This window comes from Gasterosteus aculeatus, chromosome 2, assembly GCF_964276395.1.
Source record: "Gasterosteus aculeatus chromosome 2, fGasAcu3.hap1.1, whole genome shotgun sequence".
Classification (NCBI taxonomy): domain Eukaryota; kingdom Metazoa; phylum Chordata; class Actinopteri; order Perciformes; family Gasterosteidae; genus Gasterosteus; species Gasterosteus aculeatus.
The window spans coordinates 23,709,248-23,721,423 of record NC_135689.1 but is presented as its reverse complement, the minus strand read 5'-3'; the positions used below and the strand labels follow the sequence as shown (position 1 = coordinate 23,721,423).

The following is a 12,176-nucleotide window of genomic DNA, read 5'->3' as shown; positions in this document are numbered from 1 at the left end:
AGGCCTTCTCTGTGTCTTTTACAGATCGAAATGAAAAAGCTTACAGCACCTGGGATTCCCAGGCGGTCTTCCATCCAAGTACTAACCAGGCCCTACTCTGCTTAGCTTCTGAGATCAGACGAGATCAGGCGGAGCCAGAGAGGTATGGCCGTAAGCAACTGTATGTCCTCTTCCTAATCTTTTAAAATGTGTCAAAGGTTTTGGAGTTTTGATAATGAAAAAGGAGTCACTTTCTAAGGCCTTCTCGATTTCTTCCAGAGAGAGACATGAAAAAGCTTACGGCACCTGGGATTCCCAGGCGGTCTTCCATCCAAGTACTAACCAGGCCCTACTCTGCTTAGCTTCTGAGATCAGACGAGATCAGGCGGAGCCAGAGAGGTATGGCCGTAAGCAACTGTATGTCCTCTACCTAATCTTTTAAAATGTGTCAAAGGTTTTGGAGTTTTGACAATGAAATGGAGTCACTTTCTAAGTTCTTCTCTGTGTCTTTTACAGATCGAAATGAAAAAGCTTACAGCACCTGGGATTCCCAGGCGGTCTTCCATCCAAGTACTAACCAGGCCCTACTCTGCTTAGCTTCTGAGATCAGACGAGATCAGGCGGAGCCAGAGAGGTATGGCCGTAAGCAACTGTATGTCCTCTACCTAATCTTTTAAAATGTGTCAAAGGTTTTGGAGTTTTGACAATGAAATGGAGTCACTTTCTAAGTTCTTCTCTGTGTCTTTTACAGATCGAAATGAAAAAGCTTACAGCACCTGGGATTCCCAGGCGGTCTTCCATCCAAGTACTAACCAGGCCCTACTCTGCTTAGCTTCTGAGATCTGACGAGATCAGGCAGAGCCAGAGAGGTATGGCCGTAAGCAACTGTATGTCCTCTTCCTAATATTTTAAAATGTGTCAAAGGTTTTGGAGTTTAGATAATGAAAAAGGAGTCACTTTCTAATGCCTTCTCGATTTCTTCCAGAGAGAGAAATGAAAAAGCTTACGGCACCTGGGATTCCCAGGCGGTCTTCCATCCAAGTACTAACCAGGCCCTACTCTGATTAGCTTCTGAGATCAGACGAGATCAGGCGGAGCCAGAGAGGTATGGCCGTAAGCAACTGTATGTCCTCTACCTAATCTTTTAAAATGTGTCAAAGGTTTTGTAGTTTTGACAATGAAATGGAGTCACTTTCTAAGGCCTTCTCTGTGTCTTTTACAGATAGAAATGAAAAAGCTTACAGCACCTGGGATTCCCAGGCGGTCTTCCATCCAAGTACTAACCAGGCCCTACTCTGCTTAGCTTCTGAGATCTGACGAGATCAGGCGGAGCCAGAGAGGTATGGCCGTAAGCAACTGTATGTCCTCTACCTAATCTTTTAAAATGTGTCAAAGGTTTTGTAGTTTTGACAATGAAATGGAGTCACTTTCTAAGGCGTTCTCTGTGTCTTTTACAGATAGAAATGAAAAAGCTTACAGCACATGGGATTCCCAGGCGGTCTTCCATCCAAGTACTAACCAGGCCCTACTCTGCTTAGCTTCTGAGATCAGACGAGATCAGGCGGAGCCAGAGAGGTATGGCCGTAAGCAACTGTATGTCCTCTACCTAATCTTTTAAAATGTGTCAAAGGTTTTGTAGTTTTGACAATGAAATGGAGTCACTTTCTAAGGCCTTCTCTGTGTCTTTTACAGATAGAAATGAAAAAGCTTACGGCACCTGGGATTCCCAGGCGGTCTTCCATCCAAGTACTAACCAGGCCCTACTCTGCTTAGCTTCTGAGATCAGACGAGATCAGGCAGAGCCAGAGAGGTATGGCCGTAAGCAACTGTGTGTCCTCTTCCTAATCTTTTAAAATGTGTCAAAGGTTTTGGAGTTTTGATAATGAAAAAGGAGTCACTTTCTAATGCTTTCTCGATTTCTTCCAGAGAGAGAAATGAAAAAGCTTACAGCACTTGGGATTCCCAGGCGGTCTTCCATCCAAGTACTAACCAGGCCCTACTCTGCTTAGCTTCTGAGATCTGACGAGATCAGGCGGAGCCAGAGAGGTATGGCCGTAAGCAACTGTATGTCCTCTACCTAATCTTTTAAAATGTGTCAAAGGTTTTGTAGTTTTGACAATTAAATGGAGTCACTTTCTAAGGCCTTCTCTGTGTCTTTTACAGATAGAAATGAAAAAGCTTACGGCACCTGGGATTCCCAGGCGGGCTTCCATCCAAGTACTAACCAGGCCCTACTCTGCTTAGCTTCTGAGATCTGACGAGATCAGGCGGAGCCAGAGAGGTATGGCCGTAAGCAACTGTATGTCCTCTTCCTAATCTTTTAAAATGTGTCAAAGGTTTTGGAGTTTTGATAATGAAAAAGGAGTCACTTTCTAATGTCTTCTCGATTTCTTCCAGAGAGAGAAATGAAAAAGCTTACGGCACCTGGGATTCCCAGGCGGGCTTCCATCCAAGTACTAACCAGGCCCTACTCTGCTTAGCTTATGAGATCTGACGAGATCAGGCGGAGCCAGAGAGGTATGGCCGTAAGCGACTGTACGTCCTCTACCTAATCTTTTAAAATGTGTCAAAGGTTTTGTAGTTTTGACAATTAAATGGAGTCACTTTCTAAGGCCTTCTCTGTGTCTTTTACAGATCGAAATGAAAAAGCTTACAGCACCTGGGATTCCCAGGCGGTCTTCCATCCAAGTACTAACCAGGCCCTACTCTGCTTAGCTTCTGAGATCAGACGAGATCAGGCGGAGCCAGAGAGGTATGGCCGTAAGCAAATATATGTCCTCTTCCTAATCTTTTAAAATGTGTCAAAGGTTTTGGAGTTTTGATAATGAAAAAGGAGTCACTTTCTAAGGCCTTCTCGATTTCTTCCAGAGAGAGAAATGAAAAAGCTTACGGCACCTGGGATTCCCAGGCGGTCTTCCATCCAAGTAATAACCAGGCCCTACTCTGCTTAGCTTCTGAGATCAGACGAGATCAGGCGGAGCCAGAGAGGTATGGCCGTAAGCAACTGTATGTCCTCTACCTAATCTTTTAAAATGTGTCAAAGGTTTTGGAGTTTTGACAATGAAATGGAGTCACTTTCTAAGTTCTTCTCTGTGTCTTTTACAGATCGAAATGAAAAAGCTTACAGCACCTGGGATTCCCAGGCGGTCTTCCATCCAAGTACTAACCAGGCCCTACTCTGCTTAGCTTCTGAGATCTGACGAGATCAGGCAGAGCCAGAGAGGTATGGCCGTAAGCAACTGTATGTCCTCTTCCTAATCTTTTAAAATGTGTCAAAGGTTTTGGAGTTTTGATAATGAAAAAGGAGTCACTTTCTAATGTCTTCTCGATTTCTTCCAGAGAGAGAAATGAAAAAGCTTACGGCACCTGGGATTCCCAGGCGGGCTTCCATCCAAGTACTAACCAGGCCCTACTCTGCTTAGCTTATGAGATCTGACGAGATCAGGCGGAGCCAGAGAGGTATGGCCGTAAGCGACTGTACGTCCTCTACCTAATCTTTTAAAATGTGTCAAAGGTTTTGTAGTTTTGACAATTAAATGGAGTCACTTTCTAAGGCCTTCTCTGTGTCTTTTACAGATCGAAATGAAAAAGCTTACAGCACCTGGGATTCCCAGGCGGTCTTCCATCCAAGTACTAACCAGGCCCTACTCTGCTTAGCTTCTGAGATCAGACGAGATCAGGCGGAGCCAGAGAGGTATGGCCGTAAGCAACTGTATGTCCTCTTCCTAATATTTTAAAATGTGTCAAAGGTTTTGGAGTTTAGATAATGAAAAAGGAGTCACTTTCTAATGCCTTCTCGATTTCTTCCAGAGAGAGAAATGAAAAAGCTTACGGCACCTGGGATTCCCAGGCGGTCTTCCATCCAAGTACTAACCAGGCCCTACTCTGCTTAGCTTCTGAGATCAGGCGGAGCCAGAGAGGTATGGCCGTAAGCAACTGTATGTCCTCTACCTAATCTTTTAAAATGTGTCAAAGGTTTTGTAGTTTTGACAATTAAATGGAGTCACTTTCTAAGGCCTTCTCTGTGTCTTTTACAGATCGAAATGAAAAAGCTTACAGCACCTGGGATTCCCAGGCGGTCTTCCATCCAAGTACTAACCAGGCCCTACTCTGCTTAGCTTCTGAGATCAGACGAGATCAGGCGGAGCCAGAGAGGTATGGCCGTAAGCAACTGTATGTCCTCTTCCTAATCTTTTAAAATGTGTCAAAGGTTTTGGAGTTTTGATAATGAAAAAGGAGTCACTTTCTAAGGCCTTCTCGATTTCTTCCAGAGAGAGACATGAAAAAGCTTACGGCACCTGGGATTCCCAGGCGGTCTTCCATCCAAGTACTAACCAGGCCCTACTCTGCTTAGCTTCTGAGATCAGACGAGATCAGGCGGAGCCAGAGAGGTATGGCCGTAAGCAACTGTATGTCCTCTACCTAATCTTTTAAAATGTGTCAAAGGTTTTGGAGTTTTGACAATGAAATGGAGTCACTTTCTAAGTTCTTCTCTGTGTCTTTTACAGATCGAAATGAAAAAGCTTACAGCACCTGGGATTCCCAGGCGGTCTTCCATCCAAGTACTAACCAGGCCCTACTCTGCTTAGCTTCTGAGATCAGACGAGATCAGGCGGAGCCAGAGAGGTATGGCCGTAAGCAACTGTATGTCCTCTACCTAATCTTTTAAAATGTGTCAAAGGTTTTGGAGTTTTGACAATGAAATGGAGTCACTTTCTAAGTTCTTCTCTGTGTCTTTTACAGATCGAAATGAAAAAGCTTACAGCACCTGGGATTCCCAGGCGGTCTTCCATCCAAGTACTAACCAGGCCCTACTCTGCTTAGCTTCTGAGATCTGACGAGATCAGGCAGAGCCAGAGAGGTATGGCCGTAAGCAACTGTATGTCCTCTTCCTAATATTTTAAAATGTGTCAAAGGTTTTGGAGTTTAGATAATGAAAAAGGAGTCACTTTCTAATGCCTTCTCGATTTCTTCCAGAGAGAGAAATGAAAAAGCTTACGGCACCTGGGATTCCCAGGCGGTCTTCCATCCAAGTACTAACCAGGCCCTACTCTGATTAGCTTCTGAGATCAGACGAGATCAGGCGGAGCCAGAGAGGTATGGCCGTAAGCAACTGTATGTCCTCTACCTAATCTTTTAAAATGTGTCAAAGGTTTTGTAGTTTTGACAATGAAATGGAGTCACTTTCTAAGGCCTTCTCTGTGTCTTTTACAGATAGAAATGAAAAAGCTTACAGCACCTGGGATTCCCAGGCGGTCTTCCATCCAAGTACTAACCAGGCCCTACTCTGCTTAGCTTCTGAGATCTGACGAGATCAGGCGGAGCCAGAGAGGTATGGCCGTAAGCAACTGTATGTCCTCTACCTAATCTTTTAAAATGTGTCAAAGGTTTTGTAGTTTTGACAATGAAATGGAGTCACTTTCTAAGGCGTTCTCTGTGTCTTTTACAGATAGAAATGAAAAAGCTTACAGCACATGGGATTCCCAGGCGGTCTTCCATCCAAGTACTAACCAGGCCCTACTCTGCTTAGCTTCTGAGATCAGACGAGATCAGGCGGAGCCAGAGAGGTATGGCCGTAAGCAACTGTATGTCCTCTACCTAATCTTTTAAAATGTGTCAAAGGTTTTGTAGTTTTGACAATGAAATGGAGTCACTTTCTAAGGCCTTCTCTGTGTCTTTTACAGATAGAAATGAAAAAGCTTACGGCACCTGGGATTCCCAGGCGGTCTTCCATCCAAGTACTAACCAGGCCCTACTCTGCTTAGCTTCTGAGATCAGACGAGATCAGGCAGAGCCAGAGAGGTATGGCCGTAAGCAACTGTGTGTCCTCTTCCTAATCTTTTAAAATGTGTCAAAGGTTTTGGAGTTTTGATAATGAAAAAGGAGTCACTTTCTAATGCTTTCTCGATTTCTTCCAGAGAGAGAAATGAAAAAGCTTACAGCACTTGGGATTCCCAGGCGGTCTTCCATCCAAGTACTAACCAGGCCCTACTCTGCTTAGCTTCTGAGATCTGACGAGATCAGGCGGAGCCAGAGAGGTATGGCCGTAAGCAACTGTATGTCCTCTACCTAATCTTTTAAAATGTGTCAAAGGTTTTGTAGTTTTGACAATTAAATGGAGTCACTTTCTAAGGCCTTCTCTGTGTCTTTTACAGATAGAAATGAAAAAGCTTACGGCACCTGGGATTCCCAGGCGGGCTTCCATCCAAGTACTAACCAGGCCCTACTCTGCTTAGCTTCTGAGATCTGACGAGATCAGGCGGAGCCAGAGAGGTATGGCCGTAAGCAACTGTATGTCCTCTTCCTAATCTTTTAAAATGTGTCAAAGGTTTTGGAGTTTTGATAATGAAAAAGGAGTCACTTTCTAATGTCTTCTCGATTTCTTCCAGAGAGAGAAATGAAAAAGCTTACGGCACCTGGGATTCCCAGGCGGGCTTCCATCCAAGTACTAACCAGGCCCTACTCTGCTTAGCTTATGAGATCTGACGAGATCAGGCGGAGCCAGAGAGGTATGGCCGTAAGCGACTGTACGTCCTCTACCTAATCTTTTAAAATGTGTCAAAGGTTTTGTAGTTTTGACAATTAAATGGAGTCACTTTCTAAGGCCTTCTCTGTGTCTTTTACAGATCGAAATGAAAAAGCTTACAGCACCTGGGATTCCCAGGCGGTCTTCCATCCAAGTACTAACCAGGCCCTACTCTGCTTAGCTTCTGAGATCAGACGAGATCAGGCGGAGCCAGAGAGGTATGGCCGTAAGCAAATATATGTCCTCTTCCTAATCTTTTAAAATGTGTCAAAGGTTTTGGAGTTTTGATAATGAAAAAGGAGTCACTTTCTAAGGCCTTCTCGATTTCTTCCAGAGAGAGAAATGAAAAAGCTTACGGCACCTGGGATTCCCAGGCGGTCTTCCATCCAAGTAATAACCAGGCCCTACTCTGCTTAGCTTCTGAGATCAGACGAGATCAGGCGGAGCCAGAGAGGTATGGCCGTAAGCAACTGTATGTCCTCTACCTAATCTTTTAAAATGTGTCAAAGGTTTTGGAGTTTTGACAATGAAATGGAGTCACTTTCTAAGTTCTTCTCTGTGTCTTTTACAGATCGAAATGAAAAAGCTTACAGCACCTGGGATTCCCAGGCGGTCTTCCATCCAAGTACTAACCAGGCCCTACTCTGCTTAGCTTCTGAGATCTGACGAGATCAGGCAGAGCCAGAGAGGTATGGCCGTAAGCAACTGTATGTCCTCTTCCTAATATTTTAAAATGTGTCAAAGGTTTTGGAGTTTAGATAATGAAAAAGGAGTCACTTTCTAATGCCTTCTCGATTTCTTCCAGAGAGAGAAATGAAAAAGCTTACGGCACCTGGGATTCCCAGGCGGTCTTCCATCCAAGTACTAACCAGGCCCTACTCTGCTTAGCTTCTGAGATCAGGCGGAGCCAGAGAGGTATGGCCGTAAGCAACTGTATGTCCTCTACCTAATCTTTTAAAATGTGTCAAAGGTTTTGTAGTTTTGACAATTAAATGGAGTCACTTTCTAAGGCCTTCTCTGTGTCTTTTACAGATCGAAATGAAAAAGCTTACAGCACCTGGGATTCCCAGGCGGTCTTCCATCCAAGTACTAACCAGGCCCTACTCTGCTTAGCTTCTGAGATCAGACGAGATCAGGCGGAGCCAGAGAGGTATGGCCGTAAGCAACTGTATGTCCTCTACCTAATCTTTTAAAATGTGTCAAAGGTTTTGGAGTTTTGACAATGAAATGGAGTCACTTTCTAAGTTCTTCTCTGTGTCTTTTACAGATCGAAATGAAAAAGCTTACAGCACCTGGGATTCCCAGGCGGTCTTCCATCCAAGTACTAACCAGGCCCTACTCTGCTTAGCTTCTGAGATCAGACGAGATCAGGCGGAGCCAGAGAGGTATGGCCGTAAGCAACTGTATGTCCTCTTCCTAATCTTTTAAAATGTGTCAAAGGTTTTGTAGTTTTGACAATGAAATGGAGTCACTTTCTAAGGCCTTCTCTGTGTCTTTTACAGATCGAAATGAAAAAGCTTACAGCACATGGGATTCCCAGGCGGTCTTCCATCCAAGTACTAACCAGGCCCTACTCTGCTTAGCTTCTGAGATCAGACGAGATCAGGCGGAGCCAGAGAGGTATGGCCGTAAGCAACTGTATGTCCTCTACCTAATCTTTTAAAATGTGTCAAAGGTTTTGGAGTTTTGACAATGAAATGGAGTCACTTTCTAAGTTCTTCTCTGTGTCTTTTACAGATCGAAATGAAAAAGCTTACAGCACCTGGGATTCCCAGGCGGTCTTCCATCCAAGTACTAACCAGGCCCTACTCTGCTTAGCTTCTGAGATCTGACGAGATCAGGCAGAGCCAGAGAGGTATGGCCGTAAGCAACTGTATGTCCTCTTCCTAATATTTTAAAATGTGTCAAAGGTTTTGGAGTTTAGATAATGAAAAAGGAGTCACTTTCTAATGCCTTCTCGATTTCTTCCAGAGAGAGAAATGAAAAAGCTTACGGCACCTGGGATTCCCAGGCGGTCTTCCATCCAAGTACTAACCAGGCCCTACTCTGATTAGCTTCTGAGATCAGACGAGATCAGGCGGAGCCAGAGAGGTATGGCCGTAAGCAACTGTATGTCCTCTACCTAATCTTTTAAAATGTGTCAAAGGTTTTGTAGTTTTGACAATGAAATGGAGTCACTTTCTAAGGCCTTCTCTGTGTCTTTTACAGATAGAAATGAAAAAGCTTACAGCACCTGGGATTCCCAGGCGGTCTTCCATCCAAGTACTAACCAGGCCCTACTCTGCTTAGCTTCTGAGATCTGACGAGATCAGGCGGAGCCAGAGAGGTATGGCCGTAAGCAACTGTATGTCCTCTACCTAATCTTTTAAAATGTGTCAAAGGTTTTGGAGTTTTGACAATGAAATGGAGTCACTTTCTAAGTTCTTCTCTGTGTCTTTTACAGATCGAAATGAAAAAGCTTACAGCACCTGGGATTCCCAGGCGGTCTTCCATCCAAGTACTAACCAGGCCCTACTCTGCTTAGCTTCTGAGATCAGACGAGATCAGGCGGAGCCAGAGAGGTATGGCCGTAAGCAACTGTATGTCCTCTTCCTAATATTTTAAAATGTGTCAAAGGTTTTGGAGTTTAGATAATGAAAAAGGAGTCACTTTCTAATGCCTTCTCGATTTCTTCCAGAGAGAGAAATGAAAAAGCTTACGGCACCTGGGATTCCCAGGCGGGCTTCCATCCAAGTACTAACCAGGCCCTACTCTGCTTAGCTTCTGAGATCTGACGAGATCAGGCGGAGCCAGAGAGGTATGGCCGTAAGCAACTGTATGTCCTCTACCTAATCTTTTAAAATGTGTCAAAGGTTTTGTAGTTTTGACAATGAAATGGAGTCACTTTCTAAGGCGTTCTCTGTGTCTTTTACAGATAGAAATGAAAAAGCTTACAGCACATGGGATTCCCAGGCGGTCTTCCATCCAAGTACTAACCAGGCCCTACTCTGCTTAGCTTCTGAGATCAGACGAGATCAGGCGGAGCCAGAGAGGTATGGCCGTAAGCAACTGTATGTCCTCTACCTAATCTTTTAAAATGTGTCAAAGGTTTTGTAGTTTTGACAATTAAATGGAGTCACTTTCTAAGGCCTTCTCTGTGTCTTTTACAGATCGAAATGAAAAAGCTTACAGCACCTGGGATTCCCAGGCGGTCTTCCATCCAAGTACTAACCAGGCCCTACTCTGCTTAGCTTCTGAGATCAGACGAGATCAGGCGGAGCCAGAGAGGTATGGCCGTAAGCAACTGTATGTCCTCTTCCTAATATTTTAAAATGTGTCAAAGGTTTTGGAGTTTAGATAATGAAAAAGGAGTCACTTTCTAATGCCTTCTCGATTTCTTCCAGAGAGAGAAATGAAAAAGCTTACGGCACCTGGGATTCCCAGGCGGTCTTCCATCCAAGTACTAACCAGGCCCTACTCTGCTTAGCTTCTGAGATCAGACGAGATCAGGCGGAGCCAGAGAGGTATGGCCGTAAGCAACTGTATGTCCTCTACCTAATCTTTTAAAATGTGTCAAAGGTTTTGTAGTTTTGACAATGAAATGGAGTCACTTTCTAAGGCCTTCTCTGTGTCTTTTACAGATAGAAATGAAAAAGCTTACGGCACCTGGGATTCCCAGGCGGGCTTCCATCCAAGTACTAACCAGGCCCTACTCTGCTTAGCTTCTGAGATCAGACGAGATCAGGCAGAGCCAGAGAGGTATGGCCGTAAGCAACTGTATGTCCTCTACCTAATCTTTTAAAATGTGTCAAAGGTTTTGGAGTTTTGACAATGAAATGGAGTCACTTTCTAAGTTCTTCTCTGTGTCTTTTACAGATCGAAATGAAAAAGCTTACGGCACCTGGGATTCCCAGGCGGTCTTCCATCCAAGTACTAACCAGGCCCTACTCTGCTTAGCTTCTGAGATCAGACGAGATCAGGCAGAGCCAGAGAGGTATGGCCGTAAGCAACTGTGTGTCCTCTTCCTAATCTTTTAAAATGTGTCAAAGGTTTTGGAGTTTTGATAATGAAAAAGGAGTCACTTTCTAATGCTTTCTCGATTTCTTCCAGAGAGAGAAATGAAAAAGCTTACAGCACTTGGGATTCCCAGGCGGTCTTCCATCCAAGTACTAACCAGGCCCTACTCTGCTTAGCTTCTGAGATCAGGCGGAGCCAGAGAGGTATGGCCGTAAGCAACTGTATGTCCTCTACCTAATCTTTTAAAATGTGTCAAAGGTTTTGTAGTTTTGACAATTAAATGGAGTCACTTTCTAAGGCCTTCTCTGTGTCTTTTACAGATCGAAATGAAAAAGCTTACAGCACCTGGGATTCCCAGGCGGTCTTCCATCCAAGTACTAACCAGGCCCTACTCTGCTTAGCTTCTGAGATCAGACGAGATCAGGCGGAGCCAGAGAGGTATGGCCGTAAGCAACTGTATGTCCTCTTCCTAATCTTTTAAAATGTGTCAAAGGTTTTGGAGTTTTGATAATGAAAAAGGAGTCACTTTCTAAGGCCTTCTCGATTTCTTCCAGAGAGAGACATGAAAAAGCTTACGGCACCTGGGATTCCCAGGCGGTCTTCCATCCAAGTACTAACCAGGCCCTACTCTGCTTAGCTTCTGAGATCAGACGAGATCAGGCGGAGCCAGAGAGGTATGGCCGTAAGCAACTGTATGTCCTCTACCTAATCTTTTAAAATGTGTCAAAGGTTTTGGAGTTTTGACAATGAAATGGAGTCACTTTCTAAGTTCTTCTCTGTGTCTTTTACAGATCGAAATGAAAAAGCTTACAGCACCTGGGATTCCCAGGCGGTCTTCCATCCAAGTACTAACCAGGCCCTACTCTGCTTAGCTTCTGAGATCAGACGAGATCAGGCGGAGCCAGAGAGGTATGGCCGTAAGCAACTGTATGTCCTCTTCCTAATCTTTTAAAATGTGTCAAAGGTTTTGTAGTTTTGACAATGAAATGGAGTCACTTTCTAAGGCCTTCTCTGTGTCTTTTACAGATCGAAATGAAAAAGCTTACAGCACATGGGATTCCCAGGCGGTCTTCCATCCAAGTACTAACCAGGCCCTACTCTGCTTAGCTTCTGAGATCAGACGAGATCAGGCGGAGCCAGAGAGGTATGGCCGTAAGCAACTGTATGTCCTCTACCTAATCTTTTAAAATGTGTCAAAGGTTTTGGAGTTTTGACAATGAAATGGAGTCACTTTCTAAGTTCTTCTCTGTGTCTTTTACAGATCGAAATGAAAAAGCTTACAGCACCTGGGATTCCCAGGCGGTCTTCCATCCAAGTACTAACCAGGCCCTACTCTGCTTAGCTTCTGAGATCTGACGAGATCAGGCAGAGCCAGAGAGGTATGGCCGTAAGCAACTGTATGTCCTCTTCCTAATATTTTAAAATGTGTCAAAGGTTTTGGAGTTTAGATAATGAAAAAGGAGTCACTTTCTAATGCCTTCTCGATTTCTTCCAGAGAGAGAAATGAAAAAGCTTACGGCACCTGGGATTCCCAGGCGGTCTTCCATCCAAGTACTAACCAGGCCCTACTCTGATTAGCTTCTGAGATCAGACGAGATCAGGCGGAGCCAGAGAGGTATGGCCGTAAGCAACTGTATGTCCTCTACCTAATCTTTTAAAATGTGTCAAAGGTTTT

At 44.4% G+C, this 12,176-nt stretch overlaps 49 non-coding genes and 3 pseudogenes across 49 annotated transcripts; all 52 read right to left on the bottom strand.

Moving 5' to 3' along the window:
- Positions 1 to 37: 37 nt before the first annotated feature.
- LOC144396849 (5S ribosomal RNA) lies at positions 38 to 156 on the bottom strand. The gene has a single exon (XR_013458995.1). It is a non-coding gene; the product is annotated as a 5S ribosomal RNA (ribosomal RNA).
- A 117-nt stretch (positions 157 to 273) lies between these two features.
- Positions 274 to 392, bottom strand: LOC144404574 (5S ribosomal RNA). The gene has a single exon (XR_013466515.1). It is a non-coding gene; the product is annotated as a 5S ribosomal RNA (ribosomal RNA).
- A 116-nt stretch (positions 393 to 508) lies between these two features.
- On the bottom strand, positions 509 to 627 carry LOC144396848 (5S ribosomal RNA). Its single transcript, XR_013458994.1, has one exon. It is a non-coding gene; the product is annotated as a 5S ribosomal RNA (ribosomal RNA).
- Positions 628 to 743: 116 nt separating this feature from the next.
- Positions 744 to 862, bottom strand: LOC144397596 (5S ribosomal RNA). The gene has a single exon (XR_013459742.1). It is a non-coding gene; the product is annotated as a 5S ribosomal RNA (ribosomal RNA).
- A 117-nt stretch (positions 863 to 979) lies between these two features.
- LOC144398207 (5S ribosomal RNA) lies at positions 980 to 1,098 on the bottom strand. Its single transcript, XR_013460354.1, has one exon. It is a non-coding gene; the product is annotated as a 5S ribosomal RNA (ribosomal RNA).
- Positions 1,099 to 1,214: 116 nt separating this feature from the next.
- Positions 1,215 to 1,333, bottom strand: LOC144390256 (5S ribosomal RNA). Its single transcript, XR_013454323.1, has one exon. It is a non-coding gene; the product is annotated as a 5S ribosomal RNA (ribosomal RNA).
- A 116-nt stretch (positions 1,334 to 1,449) lies between these two features.
- On the bottom strand, positions 1,450 to 1,568 carry LOC144399100 (5S ribosomal RNA). The gene has a single exon (XR_013461245.1). It is a non-coding gene; the product is annotated as a 5S ribosomal RNA (ribosomal RNA).
- A 116-nt stretch (positions 1,569 to 1,684) lies between these two features.
- On the bottom strand, positions 1,685 to 1,803 carry LOC144397440 (5S ribosomal RNA). Its single transcript, XR_013459586.1, has one exon. It is a non-coding gene; the product is annotated as a 5S ribosomal RNA (ribosomal RNA).
- A 117-nt stretch (positions 1,804 to 1,920) lies between these two features.
- LOC144398927 (5S ribosomal RNA) lies at positions 1,921 to 2,039 on the bottom strand. The gene has a single exon (XR_013461074.1). It is a non-coding gene; the product is annotated as a 5S ribosomal RNA (ribosomal RNA).
- Positions 2,040 to 2,155: 116 nt separating this feature from the next.
- On the bottom strand, positions 2,156 to 2,274 carry LOC144397714 (5S ribosomal RNA). The gene has a single exon (XR_013459861.1). It is a non-coding gene; the product is annotated as a 5S ribosomal RNA (ribosomal RNA).
- A 117-nt stretch (positions 2,275 to 2,391) lies between these two features.
- LOC144399518 (5S ribosomal RNA) lies at positions 2,392 to 2,510 on the bottom strand. Its single transcript, XR_013461664.1, has one exon. It is a non-coding gene; the product is annotated as a 5S ribosomal RNA (ribosomal RNA).
- Positions 2,511 to 2,626: 116 nt separating this feature from the next.
- LOC144396847 (5S ribosomal RNA) lies at positions 2,627 to 2,745 on the bottom strand. The gene has a single exon (XR_013458993.1). It is a non-coding gene; the product is annotated as a 5S ribosomal RNA (ribosomal RNA).
- A 117-nt stretch (positions 2,746 to 2,862) lies between these two features.
- LOC144398812 (5S ribosomal RNA) lies at positions 2,863 to 2,981 on the bottom strand. Its single transcript, XR_013460959.1, has one exon. It is a non-coding gene; the product is annotated as a 5S ribosomal RNA (ribosomal RNA).
- A 116-nt stretch (positions 2,982 to 3,097) lies between these two features.
- LOC144397595 (5S ribosomal RNA) lies at positions 3,098 to 3,216 on the bottom strand. The gene has a single exon (XR_013459741.1). It is a non-coding gene; the product is annotated as a 5S ribosomal RNA (ribosomal RNA).
- Positions 3,217 to 3,333: 117 nt separating this feature from the next.
- On the bottom strand, positions 3,334 to 3,452 carry LOC144399517 (5S ribosomal RNA). The gene has a single exon (XR_013461663.1). It is a non-coding gene; the product is annotated as a 5S ribosomal RNA (ribosomal RNA).
- Positions 3,453 to 3,568: 116 nt separating this feature from the next.
- Positions 3,569 to 3,687, bottom strand: LOC144396846 (5S ribosomal RNA). Its single transcript, XR_013458992.1, has one exon. It is a non-coding gene; the product is annotated as a 5S ribosomal RNA (ribosomal RNA).
- A 117-nt stretch (positions 3,688 to 3,804) lies between these two features.
- On the bottom strand, positions 3,805 to 3,913 carry LOC144399852 (5S ribosomal RNA; annotated as a pseudogene).
- Positions 3,914 to 4,029: 116 nt separating this feature from the next.
- On the bottom strand, positions 4,030 to 4,148 carry LOC144396845 (5S ribosomal RNA). The gene has a single exon (XR_013458991.1). It is a non-coding gene; the product is annotated as a 5S ribosomal RNA (ribosomal RNA).
- Positions 4,149 to 4,265: 117 nt separating this feature from the next.
- On the bottom strand, positions 4,266 to 4,384 carry LOC144404573 (5S ribosomal RNA). The gene has a single exon (XR_013466514.1). It is a non-coding gene; the product is annotated as a 5S ribosomal RNA (ribosomal RNA).
- Positions 4,385 to 4,500: 116 nt separating this feature from the next.
- Positions 4,501 to 4,619, bottom strand: LOC144396844 (5S ribosomal RNA). Its single transcript, XR_013458990.1, has one exon. It is a non-coding gene; the product is annotated as a 5S ribosomal RNA (ribosomal RNA).
- A 116-nt stretch (positions 4,620 to 4,735) lies between these two features.
- LOC144397594 (5S ribosomal RNA) lies at positions 4,736 to 4,854 on the bottom strand. Its single transcript, XR_013459740.1, has one exon. It is a non-coding gene; the product is annotated as a 5S ribosomal RNA (ribosomal RNA).
- A 117-nt stretch (positions 4,855 to 4,971) lies between these two features.
- Positions 4,972 to 5,090, bottom strand: LOC144398206 (5S ribosomal RNA). The gene has a single exon (XR_013460353.1). It is a non-coding gene; the product is annotated as a 5S ribosomal RNA (ribosomal RNA).
- Positions 5,091 to 5,206: 116 nt separating this feature from the next.
- Positions 5,207 to 5,325, bottom strand: LOC144390251 (5S ribosomal RNA). Its single transcript, XR_013454322.1, has one exon. It is a non-coding gene; the product is annotated as a 5S ribosomal RNA (ribosomal RNA).
- A 116-nt stretch (positions 5,326 to 5,441) lies between these two features.
- Positions 5,442 to 5,560, bottom strand: LOC144399099 (5S ribosomal RNA). The gene has a single exon (XR_013461244.1). It is a non-coding gene; the product is annotated as a 5S ribosomal RNA (ribosomal RNA).
- A 116-nt stretch (positions 5,561 to 5,676) lies between these two features.
- On the bottom strand, positions 5,677 to 5,795 carry LOC144397439 (5S ribosomal RNA). Its single transcript, XR_013459585.1, has one exon. It is a non-coding gene; the product is annotated as a 5S ribosomal RNA (ribosomal RNA).
- A 117-nt stretch (positions 5,796 to 5,912) lies between these two features.
- LOC144398926 (5S ribosomal RNA) lies at positions 5,913 to 6,031 on the bottom strand. Its single transcript, XR_013461073.1, has one exon. It is a non-coding gene; the product is annotated as a 5S ribosomal RNA (ribosomal RNA).
- A 116-nt stretch (positions 6,032 to 6,147) lies between these two features.
- LOC144397713 (5S ribosomal RNA) lies at positions 6,148 to 6,266 on the bottom strand. The gene has a single exon (XR_013459860.1). It is a non-coding gene; the product is annotated as a 5S ribosomal RNA (ribosomal RNA).
- Positions 6,267 to 6,383: 117 nt separating this feature from the next.
- LOC144399516 (5S ribosomal RNA) lies at positions 6,384 to 6,502 on the bottom strand. The gene has a single exon (XR_013461662.1). It is a non-coding gene; the product is annotated as a 5S ribosomal RNA (ribosomal RNA).
- Positions 6,503 to 6,618: 116 nt separating this feature from the next.
- LOC144396843 (5S ribosomal RNA) lies at positions 6,619 to 6,737 on the bottom strand. Its single transcript, XR_013458989.1, has one exon. It is a non-coding gene; the product is annotated as a 5S ribosomal RNA (ribosomal RNA).
- Positions 6,738 to 6,854: 117 nt separating this feature from the next.
- LOC144398810 (5S ribosomal RNA) lies at positions 6,855 to 6,973 on the bottom strand. The gene has a single exon (XR_013460957.1). It is a non-coding gene; the product is annotated as a 5S ribosomal RNA (ribosomal RNA).
- A 116-nt stretch (positions 6,974 to 7,089) lies between these two features.
- LOC144397593 (5S ribosomal RNA) lies at positions 7,090 to 7,208 on the bottom strand. The gene has a single exon (XR_013459739.1). It is a non-coding gene; the product is annotated as a 5S ribosomal RNA (ribosomal RNA).
- A 117-nt stretch (positions 7,209 to 7,325) lies between these two features.
- Positions 7,326 to 7,434, bottom strand: LOC144399851 (5S ribosomal RNA; annotated as a pseudogene).
- Positions 7,435 to 7,550: 116 nt separating this feature from the next.
- On the bottom strand, positions 7,551 to 7,669 carry LOC144396841 (5S ribosomal RNA). Its single transcript, XR_013458987.1, has one exon. It is a non-coding gene; the product is annotated as a 5S ribosomal RNA (ribosomal RNA).
- A 116-nt stretch (positions 7,670 to 7,785) lies between these two features.
- LOC144396840 (5S ribosomal RNA) lies at positions 7,786 to 7,904 on the bottom strand. Its single transcript, XR_013458986.1, has one exon. It is a non-coding gene; the product is annotated as a 5S ribosomal RNA (ribosomal RNA).
- Positions 7,905 to 8,020: 116 nt separating this feature from the next.
- LOC144399098 (5S ribosomal RNA) lies at positions 8,021 to 8,139 on the bottom strand. Its single transcript, XR_013461243.1, has one exon. It is a non-coding gene; the product is annotated as a 5S ribosomal RNA (ribosomal RNA).
- A 116-nt stretch (positions 8,140 to 8,255) lies between these two features.
- LOC144397592 (5S ribosomal RNA) lies at positions 8,256 to 8,374 on the bottom strand. Its single transcript, XR_013459738.1, has one exon. It is a non-coding gene; the product is annotated as a 5S ribosomal RNA (ribosomal RNA).
- A 117-nt stretch (positions 8,375 to 8,491) lies between these two features.
- LOC144398205 (5S ribosomal RNA) lies at positions 8,492 to 8,610 on the bottom strand. Its single transcript, XR_013460352.1, has one exon. It is a non-coding gene; the product is annotated as a 5S ribosomal RNA (ribosomal RNA).
- A 116-nt stretch (positions 8,611 to 8,726) lies between these two features.
- Positions 8,727 to 8,845, bottom strand: LOC144390246 (5S ribosomal RNA). The gene has a single exon (XR_013454321.1). It is a non-coding gene; the product is annotated as a 5S ribosomal RNA (ribosomal RNA).
- A 116-nt stretch (positions 8,846 to 8,961) lies between these two features.
- On the bottom strand, positions 8,962 to 9,080 carry LOC144396839 (5S ribosomal RNA). The gene has a single exon (XR_013458985.1). It is a non-coding gene; the product is annotated as a 5S ribosomal RNA (ribosomal RNA).
- A 117-nt stretch (positions 9,081 to 9,197) lies between these two features.
- Positions 9,198 to 9,316, bottom strand: LOC144397712 (5S ribosomal RNA). Its single transcript, XR_013459859.1, has one exon. It is a non-coding gene; the product is annotated as a 5S ribosomal RNA (ribosomal RNA).
- A 116-nt stretch (positions 9,317 to 9,432) lies between these two features.
- LOC144399097 (5S ribosomal RNA) lies at positions 9,433 to 9,551 on the bottom strand. Its single transcript, XR_013461242.1, has one exon. It is a non-coding gene; the product is annotated as a 5S ribosomal RNA (ribosomal RNA).
- Positions 9,552 to 9,667: 116 nt separating this feature from the next.
- On the bottom strand, positions 9,668 to 9,786 carry LOC144396838 (5S ribosomal RNA). The gene has a single exon (XR_013458984.1). It is a non-coding gene; the product is annotated as a 5S ribosomal RNA (ribosomal RNA).
- A 117-nt stretch (positions 9,787 to 9,903) lies between these two features.
- LOC144404572 (5S ribosomal RNA) lies at positions 9,904 to 10,022 on the bottom strand. The gene has a single exon (XR_013466513.1). It is a non-coding gene; the product is annotated as a 5S ribosomal RNA (ribosomal RNA).
- A 116-nt stretch (positions 10,023 to 10,138) lies between these two features.
- LOC144398965 (5S ribosomal RNA) lies at positions 10,139 to 10,257 on the bottom strand. The gene has a single exon (XR_013461111.1). It is a non-coding gene; the product is annotated as a 5S ribosomal RNA (ribosomal RNA).
- A 116-nt stretch (positions 10,258 to 10,373) lies between these two features.
- On the bottom strand, positions 10,374 to 10,492 carry LOC144397438 (5S ribosomal RNA). Its single transcript, XR_013459584.1, has one exon. It is a non-coding gene; the product is annotated as a 5S ribosomal RNA (ribosomal RNA).
- Positions 10,493 to 10,609: 117 nt separating this feature from the next.
- On the bottom strand, positions 10,610 to 10,718 carry LOC144399973 (5S ribosomal RNA; annotated as a pseudogene).
- A 116-nt stretch (positions 10,719 to 10,834) lies between these two features.
- LOC144396837 (5S ribosomal RNA) lies at positions 10,835 to 10,953 on the bottom strand. The gene has a single exon (XR_013458983.1). It is a non-coding gene; the product is annotated as a 5S ribosomal RNA (ribosomal RNA).
- Positions 10,954 to 11,070: 117 nt separating this feature from the next.
- Positions 11,071 to 11,189, bottom strand: LOC144404571 (5S ribosomal RNA). Its single transcript, XR_013466512.1, has one exon. It is a non-coding gene; the product is annotated as a 5S ribosomal RNA (ribosomal RNA).
- Positions 11,190 to 11,305: 116 nt separating this feature from the next.
- On the bottom strand, positions 11,306 to 11,424 carry LOC144396836 (5S ribosomal RNA). The gene has a single exon (XR_013458982.1). It is a non-coding gene; the product is annotated as a 5S ribosomal RNA (ribosomal RNA).
- Positions 11,425 to 11,540: 116 nt separating this feature from the next.
- LOC144399096 (5S ribosomal RNA) lies at positions 11,541 to 11,659 on the bottom strand. The gene has a single exon (XR_013461241.1). It is a non-coding gene; the product is annotated as a 5S ribosomal RNA (ribosomal RNA).
- Positions 11,660 to 11,775: 116 nt separating this feature from the next.
- LOC144397591 (5S ribosomal RNA) lies at positions 11,776 to 11,894 on the bottom strand. The gene has a single exon (XR_013459737.1). It is a non-coding gene; the product is annotated as a 5S ribosomal RNA (ribosomal RNA).
- Positions 11,895 to 12,011: 117 nt separating this feature from the next.
- On the bottom strand, positions 12,012 to 12,130 carry LOC144398204 (5S ribosomal RNA). Its single transcript, XR_013460351.1, has one exon. It is a non-coding gene; the product is annotated as a 5S ribosomal RNA (ribosomal RNA).
- Positions 12,131 to 12,176: the final 46 nt, after the last annotated feature.